Source organism: Calypte anna, chromosome 1 (genome assembly GCF_003957555.1).
Source record: "Calypte anna isolate BGI_N300 chromosome 1, bCalAnn1_v1.p, whole genome shotgun sequence".
NCBI lineage: Eukaryota > Metazoa > Chordata > Aves > Apodiformes > Trochilidae > Calypte > Calypte anna.
Genome location: NC_044244.1, coordinates 44,834,484 through 44,846,295, shown reverse-complemented (window position 1 = coordinate 44,846,295; position 11,812 = coordinate 44,834,484).

The following is an 11,812-nucleotide window of genomic DNA, read 5'->3' as shown; positions in this document are numbered from 1 at the left end:
CCAGGCTTGAAGCCAGCACAGCGTCACAGCGAGAGCGCTGCCTACTCCAAGAAGTGGAGCACTCCACACAGCATTTTTTTTTTTTTAAACCTTGGAATACCTTCTTATGGTGACTGCAAAACTTTCCCACAATCACCGATACAAAAGCTTTGCAAAAGAATTCAGGTTTCTTGTTCTGTCATTACTTTGGCAGCCTACCTGCCAGCATGCTAATGGTGCCAGCCTCTGCCAGGAGGAACAACCTGTTTTCTTCACGCCTTTAATTTTTTTTTCCTTTTTTTTTTTTTTTCCTTTTCTTGAGTCTAAAGAAAAAAGCTGCTTTAAGCATCTCTGCAAAGGGTACTCCCTAACACCCTAGTGCCCATGTAACATCCATGGAGTGGCTCAGCTCACATACAGGAGCCCTGAGAGAGCAGGCTCAGTTTTTCCAGGCATCTTACCTGGAGCCTCAGTAACTTGGAATTCTTGGTGCCTTTGATGAGTGTCAGCAGAAATACTAAGAGGTGTCTTACTTCCTCAAAGGGCATAAATTGCATATTGAAATTTGAGTAGGTCCTCTGTGTCCTAATCCCAATGCAGAGATGCTCTTCGAGTGCTTCCCTTGTTAAGACCTAAAGAGAAGCTGGTGCCTTCAGGAAATCACAGCCTCATTCAGACCCCCCTGACTGAGGTTTATCTAATGTAAATCAGGTTCATCTAACACAATCACCAGCAGTTCCTGCAGGTGCCACACAGACACATGGGATGACACAGCTATCCCTCCAAGCTGACCATAGACTGGCCAAGCAGAAAGAATGGTGTGTATTGCCCACAGCTAACCCTGCTCCTGCATCCTAACCAACCACAAGTAAGAAACCACCTCTCATGTCTAATAGGGCATGCACAGAGTGTAAATTGCCCAATCCATGTCTGCTCTAGAGCAGAACTCTCAAGCTGAAGGGAAGAATCTGACCCAGAAGTCATTCAATAGTCTCAAGAAATGGTTTTTTGTTATCTAGTTGAAAGCAACAGCATGGTGTTCACTTTTCCAGAAACTTGAATCACAAAATCAGATTTACATCTATCTCTATGACCATTCTAGTGATTTCTGAAGATAGAAAAAAGAGTTTTATGACTCAAATAACTTCAGGAAGCCTGAAAGGAAAAAGCATTGTCTGACCATCCCCTTTACCTCCACTGAAAGGTAAAATCCTGAAATAAAAAAGTCGATACAGTTTGTATTAATAGCCTTAATTAGCTTCTGTACAAAATACATTAAGAGTTTTCCTAAAGATCAAAATAACTCAGTGAAATACATGGAAATGTATTTTTTACTCATGAAAGCTAAAATAAATAATAGACTTGCTAAGTTCATAAGTATTCAAGTTCTCACTTTTCCCAGAAGGTTTTATCTGTTCACACTTGCTATTGGATTTTACTTGATATAATTTTATGAATTCTACTGTATGATGGTATTTATTGATTTATTATGGGTCTTTATTTAAAGGTCTGATTTTTCTAATTTGTCAACAGGACTCTATGCAGACACCATGTTGTCAGTGGGCAAATCAAAACGCAATTCATTTCTACCACTTAGTAAGAATATAAACAACACAGAAAGAAGATATTTTCTATGAAGTTTTAACTGCAATACTTCTGCATTAGTCTTTAAATGATAACTCCTTGTTTGATTAATTTAGTCTTAACATAAGGAAAGAAAGTACATATTGAAACTTCCTCTTAAAGATCTCTAGAATAAAGGAAATGCAATCAAATTAATTCTTCAGATAAACTGATCTATTCTCGTACTTATATTTAGGAGAAGAGGAGTTAGTTATCTTTGCCTAGTTCTTAGTGCCTTAATTACTACCTCTTTTTTTTTTTTAATCTAAAATGCTTAGATTTGTTCACCATAATATTATTAGAATAAATCAGAATTTGCTTCATCTTAAATTTACAGCCTGCATTTTAACTGCTTATAACTATGATGATATTGCAAAATTTGGAGAAAATCTCGTATGAACATTAGCAATAGGTCTCCTGGTTATCATCACTGTCAGCCAGCAATCAGGTGGAAGAACAAAGTCTGTCAAAAGGTAACTGTGAGCCCTTGTCTATCAGGAAAGGAGGTACAGTTCTCAAAATGAGACACTCAGAAAAATCCCATTAGCACTTTGCTAGGTGTATTTTGAATTTGAATACAAAGAGGTTTACCTATAGAGGACATGACTCTTGTGATTGTTGCAGACAGAAAATAGGATCCACTCACAAGGCAGTGCTGTGTGGATCCAGTCCAGATACTTCCAGATGACCAACTTAATCAGTTTCTCTTTATAGTCAGAGGAAGAAAAAGAAGCATTTCCAAAACTGTGAGTAGCCTAGTCTACTTTAGGTACTTACTGTAGATGTGAGATCAAATGAACTCCAGATATGGATGTGAAAGAAGGCTAGACAGCAAGATCAGCTTTGGACAATTCAAAGTCAGAAGAGATGAATCCCACCATAGGAGACTTCAGCTCTCCCATAAAGGAAGTCTTCTGTAGCTTTTGTAAATTGAGCTCCAATGCCTGTGATAACATTTTCCCTCATGCCTGTCCCTGCAACTCAGTTGTGATGTGGCAGCTGCTAACAGATGAGTTAAAAAGGGCCCTTTTAGGAAGGACAGTGCTGGGGAGGCAAACTGCAGCTGCCAGATCCCAGCCAGCCCACTAGAAGATGCTGTCAGGGAGCAGCATCAGCAGCACACACCAGTGCCTCTCCGGTTGTGTCAGCCACAGCCTGACAATCTGCTCTACCTTGGCCTTGCCCACTGGGAACCTGTTCTGCAAGGCCTGTGGTAGCATGGAAACTCAAAACCAGGCGAGCAAGTCATTGACAAGAAAAATGTTTTGTTGTTGCTTCTTCCTGTGTGATCTGACCCTGTCTGTCTGCGGCAGCTCCTCGGGGGTGGGTGCAAGACCCCCATGCAAATGGCCTCAGGAACAGCTCCCGAGGAGGGACCTGCCTCCTTCTTGAGCATGCCCAGGTGCTGTATGGCATAGCATCACCAGCCATGTTCCCAAAGCAGGACAGGGTGTCCCTGATGTGATGTCCCTGGCTGGCTGCACATTGACGCCCTTGGTGTGTTATGAACCACAGCAAATGGGTGCAGGATATTCTGCTGCTGAGAGCAAGCAGGGACATTCAGAGCAAGTGGGTGTTTGTTCCCATGCTCAGCTAGCTCTGTTCTCCAGGATGTTATTTTGTGTGGCAGTCACTTAAAAACCTGCAGAAGTTGCAGGTTTGGCCTCCTGCCATGCAGAGGCAAAGCAGATGGCAGCTCCCTCTCAGGAGGTTACCTCTTTGGATCTGTGTCGTGTTCATCAGAGGAGGAAATGTTGTGCAAGGGGAACTTGCTTGTCATCACTTTAGTTGTGCTCAGTTGCACTGTTTGATCTTTACTGCCAAACAGAGCCTCAGCCTGAAGCAGCACAACACCAAGTGCCAAGCAGACAGAGGAGAGATCATGCAGCTGCAAGACTGAGGCTCAGGGAACTCAGTCTATAAGTCACTTCATGGTTTTCCTCAGGAGTAAGTAGTAGTGGAAGGAGAAAGAACATGAATCCTGTTAGATTTTTCCCTAGTACTGCTGAAAAGTGGAAGGACAAAAATTGAAAAGAAGAAGGGGCAGGGAAATGTTAATCCTTTGCTTCAAAAAAGAAAACCAGCTTTTAGTAGCATGATTGGTACATAAGATGCTCGGTCTTTTTCTTGGCATCAATTTTTCACCACCAGGAAGGTGCACATAGGATTTGGGGTTGTTATGCTAAGCTACCGTGTGATTTTATTTTAGCAATTCCAGGCTCTTTCTGTTCCAAAGAGAATTAATAAAATACCAAGATACAAATGGTAAAATAATTTCAGAATACTCTTCAATGAGAATTTTCTCCTGCAAAACACATTTTGGCAACTGTTCAGAGGCCTCCTGAAAAGTGGTGTAATACAGTAAGGGAATTTTCTCCCTAGGGACAGGTCCTCACTGAGTCCTTGTATGCAAAAACTCAACTAATAATTGTAGCAGAGGAGGAGTATTACTGATCTCTTCAAACTGTAGAATAGATATTACATGTGTGCTCACATGGGAAACAATATTATTAACCTTAGAGGATAGACATAAAAAATTATTTCAGGTCATATCATTTCTTGGTAAGATGGGCTGCACGTGCCTTTGAATTTAGGTACAATCTGTGACTGAGATACTTAATTTTCTGAAAAAGAAAGGGTTATCTCCAAAAAAACAGTTTTATCAGTGCTAATGCATGACTTCCAGACTAGATCTCCAGCATATGATGAACCATTGTTTTAACCTGAATAAAGGAATTATTTAGATGCACTCCTCACAAATAAAGTATCACAGGATCTGGAAATTCCCTGCTAGCAAAACCAGTGCAAATCCCCTGGATTCCAGTAAACTTGACCAAAGCCACAGGAAGAATTCTTGTGAGTATTGTGGTGGACCTGCACCACTTCTGCCTATGAAGTGGCTGGTGTTTAAATGCTGGTTAAGTCTTCCATTTATACAATTATACATCACTGTACAACAATAACTTACAGTATTGCTGAGTAATTCTCAAATATAATTAAAGGCATCACTTTGGTGGAAAACTTAAGAGGAACATCTCTATATAGGTTTGTTTGCACATTAGGATAGTATAAACTCACCTACACTTTTTCTTAAAAATGAAGAAACCTTAAAGTACTTATACATGCAAGACTATTACTACTTATATAATTTAAGGTCTTTATTTACTAACAAATGGTGTTTCAGAACTCATTAAAGAAAACGTACTAACTTTGTGCTTTCACTTAAAAAGTGCTAGATGTGAGAATTTTCAAGGAAAATATTTCCTAATTCCTCCCTAGATCAGTATTTCTCCTTGCAGTTCCAAGGAAGGCTACTTCTCTCACAGCTACTTTTTGAAAATATATTTCATGTATATTTTTTTTCATGAAATTATGTATTAAGAACTTTAATTATTAGTTGCAGTAACGGAGGCTTTGGGAGTTAGGTTTTTACTGTCACTAAAAAATATTTTGCAGCATAACCTTAGGTAAACACTGAATGGGAATACCTTTCTTCTGCTGAAGAATGTAAAGATATTTTCCTCTACAGTCTGTAAGAAAAGTCACCATTTTGGTGTCCTAGTCCAGGCAGCAGCATGGTGACCCAAGTTTCTTTTCTCTTTGTTGGATTTGGAGGCACTGAAAAGCAAAAATAGGAGTCCCTGAAAAAAGTTTCTGTCATTCAGTTACACAGGAACAATGACAACACAGGTTACAAAAAAATGAATTTGATTTTTACTTTGTAAATGGCACAAATAATAGAACTATCTCAAAGGCAAAAAGTTCAAATGGTATCCAAACACAGGAAGACCTTGGTTAAGGTAATATTTGAATACCCTTTTCAAGGCACTATAGCAATATACTAGTCAAGAACCAGCTTTTGAAAGAAGAGGATGTTCATTTAATGAGCACCATACAAATTCCATGCATTCTTGGAACAAAACATAAGTTGCTCAGAAAGGAAAGGTACAGGGTTACTTTAGGGACATCGACTCAAGTAAATATCTAAAAAATGTAAAAACATCAAAGAGCAAGAATTAATATTAAATTCGATGTTAAACTCTGTATTAAAAGAAAAAATGAACACAACAGGGTGTCTGTGGCATACTGGGAAAAGTTCCAAGACAGTAAAATTAACAGAGAAGCAATGGAAACAATGCCATCTATATTTTAAAATTAGACTTGACAACCTTTAATAAACATGTGCCAAGAAATATTCTTTTATTGGCAGAAGAGAATATAATTTATTTACTGTACTCAATTTATAAACTTGGAAGCACTAAACCAATGTGATTAGGACTACAATTAGAGGCCTAAAATGTTCCTATCTATTTGTTACCATCACTTTCTACATTCTACAGCATAAGCACTGCAGGAAAAAGGCAGTCATTTAGATCCCTTCTGATAGCCCGGGGTTTACCCTTTGCAGCCTCAGTGCCATCCTCAGGTGTGAGCCAGGGATGTCAGGCGTAGCACCCTCTGCTCTCCCTTTCAATTTACCCCAAGGAACACTTTTCTCAGAGATAGTTACCTACTTGCTAGCTCCAAACTCTTGAAAAGTCTTTTTTCTTCTCAAGCAAAATCCAGGTTGCACTGGAGCTATGGGGGATCCCACTGGTGCTGCAAATCCGAAGGGACTGAGTCTAACTCATCATGCTGCAGGACACACTGGCACCTGGCAAAGCCTCTAGTGAATGACAGAGGTACATACTTGATTACAAGATCAAAAGCAAAAGGAAAATCACCTTATTGTAATTTATATGATATTCTAGGCTGATGCACCGGTTCTTTCCATAGAGCTGTCTGGAATAGAAGATTATTCCAGCACACATCACACTTGCTATATGTTATGTGTAGGTCTGAATGCTTGGCTTCCTTAGGCAGGATTCCCACAGCAAGTCGTGTCTTCTGCCTGTAGTAAATAAACATTGAATAAGGACCACTGTAATTCCTGGAGTTATCTGGATCTCTTTCCCTACAAACACATGATAAACAGACCCTCCTGGTACCTCTTCTCCTTCTTGTTTCCTTCTCTAAACTAAAGGCATAAGCAGGTAAGTCTTGCTGCTCTCTTCTTGAAGGTTTATTTAAGGAAAATACTCTTCAGTAAGTTCATGATCAAATAAACAGGCAAATGAGCATTGATGGCCTCGCTTTCACTTTGGGGCATTCAAGCCTTTGAATTTTGCAGAGTAATTCCATTTTAGCCTTCTCAGCATCTGGAAGACTGGTATAGAAGCCTCTTTACTTGGTATTACATACTCTGTGAAAAGACACATATCAGAAAAGCAGGGGAGGAGGAGGGGCAGGGAGATGGCACCAATCATATCAGCTACACTGAATGGTTGCAATGCTCGTCTCTAATATTAAAGGTACCTAAATATATGCCAGAAGGGCTTTTTGGATGATATGGATTTCTTCAGGATTTATCAGCCAACAGAACTGAGGCAAAAAATCTCTCTCACACCTGCCACACTCTCCATCTTTCCAGACATTTATTTAACTAATAATTATTTTTCAACAATATCACTGTCTGCTGCCAAGGAGGGGTGCAGCAGCAAGTAAACAATGTTCATGCAGGAATAAGATTTGGAGAAATCATCATAGAATCATAGAATTTTTGGGGTTGTAAGGGTTGTAATTTAAAAATTATCTAGTTCCAACCCCTCCGCATGGCAAGGACACATCCCACCAGACCAGGTTGCCCAAGCCCCATCCAAGCCCCCAAATCTAAGCTCTTCTCTACATACCACTGCCTTTGCTAATCAATATAGGAAAAAAATAAACTGGACCTAAAGATCTCTAACTGTGAGGAAAGTTCATAACTATACCCAACCTGTATTGTTCAGGCCTTGTCTGATCTGAAAACATAGCAAGATAAATAATAAAGAAAGCTGGAAACAATTAAGTTTTGTGTTTGGAATATTTTAATTCAAAAATAAATTCTGAATTAAATAACACCCAGGACAAGCATTCAAAAGCCAGACACCTACAAAAAAGGAATTAAAACAAAAAGACAAGTCCCTTAGGACTCTGAAATTTCAATGCCTGTAAAATAAATTACTGCAAAAGCAATACAAGCTGTCTATTTGTCTGTGGGCATATATATATACACTTTTTATAGGAATAATCCTCCAAGCTCCTGGCTATAAATGAAATTAGTTAGGAAGTAGCAACAACAATGTAGCAAATACTGGTGTAAATCTGTAAACTCAGATTTCTGAGTTTAAATGCAGATGAGGTAGGTAATTCCAGCCAAAAAAAAAACTGGACAGGGTTCATGCCCACTTGAAAATTTTTCAAAATTCTGGAAATTCCTGTAGGAACTTCAGCTTGTTTTAGATATGATTCTGGTTTTATACCAGCAAGTTTTCTTGAGATCAGTTTACTACCTACAGAAGAAGGAAAAATCATCACGTGCCAGAAAGCACACAGTTGCCTGCACTCTGGCCTTCCAGCAAGTTGCCTTGAAACAATAGTAACAGCAAAGGTACAGCATGAACTGGACCACTTTGTGTTCATTAAACTCGAATGAGAAGTCCGATTTTTTTTCAAAGCCTATTTTGGAACCATTTAGATGGTAACATTACAAACCTAACACAGCCTTTACACATACGTCAGGGGGACAAAACCTTTTAAAAAAGCAAAAGCTTTGCAATTAATTTTTTCTTTTATACCACCATTTCCCACACGTAGTGGGGCTTTCTGCTCTCCAAGTGAGGACCTTCCTCCAGAAGTGCTCAGGCTAGAATGATCCTCTGGCCAGCTGCCACCTCTGGTCACAGGCAAGTCTGCCCTGAACAAATGGTGCTTGTATTCCCTAAGCACTGCTGCTGGAAATTAACAGGAACAGATCAAGCTTCTGGCATGGAGCTGCTGAGTGTTGTCTTCTTAGAGGGACATCAGGCATGTAATTTGTAAGATTTCACCTTCTAAAAGGGATCTGCTACTTTTTGCCCCATGGTTCAAGTCTCCTGTGATTCTATCCTGAATCTCTGAACAAAGCAAGAGAGGGGCAATTACCTAGTAATTTTCCACATTCTCAGAGAAAGTCCTAAACAATGAAAGTTCAAAATCCCAACCAGCATAACTGGGAACACTTTATGCCTTACTAAGAAAGGAAAAGACTAACAGCAATTCTGTAAAAAAACAAACAAACAAAAAAAGCAGCAGTAGCCAAGAACTTGTTGCTGGATATATCCAGTTTTTATTGTAAGACCAAACTTACATAAACTAACCAGTGATCTGGCTTTTTTGCTTGCTAAATCCTACCACAGGTATGGTCAGGGTCTTCCCCACTCCACATCCACAGGTTGGTCATAGCTACTGGTATCATGAGGCTTCCTTGGGTGTAGGGAGGAATTACCTGCTAAAACTCAACTTTGAGAGAGAAAGAATACATAAACAGTATATTTTTCACTGAAACTGACATGTCTGAAAAAGCAGGTGAATTTGAACCATCAATACTACTTGTCCAAGACTGCAATGTTCACATATTCAGATGCTATACTTCTTAACAGAATATTTTTCTATCACAAAGTCAGCATTCATATCATAAATCAGACAGTTATGCCCTAGGCCAAACTATTGTGTTATGATGCAGCTTTGGTCACCATATCTCCTTTATGCCCTGTAATTAAAATCAACTTGCCAGGTAACATTTTTCCCTCCCAAATGAGAATTCTGCTCTCCAAAGAAAAATAAATCATAGAACAATCAACATGTATAAGAAACAATCAACATGTATCAGACATTTTCAAATGTACATCAGAAATAGATTTAAATTCTTAGAGGTTAGAAGCAGCCAGGAGACAATGAATTTTTTTTTTTTTTTTTTTTAGAATAAACAGAAAAATTTTAATAATAACTTGCAAAATACCAAGAGACTTAGCAATAAAGAAGCTTATTAAATTAAAATTTGATACAGAGAAAACAATGCAAATGGAAAATATAGAACAACAGAAAACATATCCTACATGTGCTCAGACATGAGCTTTTTACCAAGCACTGTCATTTCTCAGTAAGACACTGAAGACTCTGCTGTTAATTCTTTGAAAAGAGTGTCCGAGCACCTGATCATGGTAAGAAAATAAAAGCAGTGGAACATCAGGGATCATTACAAAATGTATTGAGTGCAAAATGCTAGATAAACAAATAAACGTGTGCACAGTTTGTGTACCATGGCCTTTAAAATATCTCCAAGATGCTTATACTGGTCACATTGCCAGAAAAACATTAAGTGTATGTTTCTCAGTGTCTGGCAGTGTCATATCCAAGCACAAGCACCTATCCTTCCACTCAGGAGGCTTAAGGATCAAAATTCAACTCATGGACACCTCTTACTGAGCTGAAACTTCAGTGACAGAAACATGGTTGATTGCACTGTGAAAGCTGTCTGCTCAGCTCTCAGGCACTCACAAAATAAACCTCCCACAGAGTTTTACTAATTTTCATTGGATGTAATCAACTCAAAGGTTTATATGCTACTGCTTTATTAAAAACTTTATGCCTACTGTGACTTCTATGGGCATTATTCCCTACTTGTGGCATATGCCACCAACAGAGCTGATGCAAGTCTCAGCACATGAAACATCAGATCAGGATCAGCCAAAACTTTCAAATACAGTGAATAACATCAGAGAACTTACTGTACCCCACAGCAAGCAGCCTCTGCCTTAAATGAGTGCCACAACAGTGTCAGTTTAGGGCTCAGTCTCGAAATGTCCAATGTCACCAACTTAAATAATAAACATCAATAATTCTACTCATTTTAAAGTTAAGCTTAAATGCTTAAATGCTCAGTCAAGGTCAGCATGCTCGAAACTTGGAAGGCTCAAGTCTAAGTTTGGCTTTGCATATGAAGGAGTAACTCCAAGAGTATTTTTCCAAACTCCCAACCTAGTCCTAGGGATGTCTCTTGTACCCAGCATGTCAGAAAAGTTTTATGGTGATTGCTTTGGAGTGACCTACACCCTCTACTTTCTGGGTTTTCTCAGGGAAGTAATGTTCCCAAAATTAGGTTTGTGCCAAGAAGCCTCTCTGCTTTGCCATCACTTCTCCAGCCAGCACTGTTTCAGCTGATTAACAGTCTGAGCAGCAGGGTAATGACATCAAAGTGTCTGGTGAGGGTGTCCTGTTTCACTGCTACCTTCTCAAGCAGATGAACTAGAACAATCGAGAAGCGAGTTAATGTATCTACCAAAATGATGAATTTAAAACTTGGAAGCTTTCTACCTACTTCCTTCCATTTCAAAACACCGTGAGTTAACTAGGCCTGACTCTCTGGCAGTGGGCCAATTCAATGGCACAAATTTGCCTACTTAACAAAGCCCTTTTGTTTCCTACAGCTGTGAAACTTCGGGGCACTGTAACTTTTCACGTTTCCCAGGTTACCTTGGCACCAAAGTGTGACTAAATGCATGAAAAAGATTTTTAACTCTAGCTTTGGAGGAATATGATACCCACAATTAAGAATGATACCTTTCAGTAAATGCCCCATAGTAGCAAGAACAATGCTGTGCTTCAAATATCCAGGACGTTTCTGGAAAAATATTTGGCTTAATAAAGAACTGTACTTTCTGCTATGCACAGACTGCATCATGTGTGTCTTTTCTCCTTCCTCACATTATACCTGTTCAGCTCTATTATCTGATGGAAAGAGAGGAAGTGCCTGTAATGCATCATTTCAGAAGAATTAATAGTAAGGACCTTCTATATTGGAAAAAACTTTAAATTCTGGAGCTGCTCTGCATAAAATATAGAAATTTTGCAGTTGATTCCACAAGGGCAGTAGGCAATTCCAAGTACATACACAGATGATGTTAACGAGACACTTAAAGTAAAATGGAATATAACTTAACTAACATAACTACTTTGGATAAACATCCTTCCCATTTTTCAGAGGATACATAAGGTCCCAGGTGGACAAAATGAGAGTTAGTCTGTGTCATACATTGAATGGGTAGGAAACAGGTGCAAGTTTCTAAAGTTCCAGAAGCAGCCTTCATGCCTTATGAAGGAAGCAGTACTAACCAGGAAAGGTTTTTTTAATTTTCAACAGCTGTAATAAAAGGACTTGAGAAGTTACTGAATGGCCACCTGAGTAGCAGAAGGTCCTAAGGATCCTCTACACTGGTGATAAATATGAGGCATTTTCAATTTGGATGCTCTAAACTCAACCAAATGCACACCTTAGGTGAGATAAACCCTATCAGAAGGGTCTTTTCCTGAG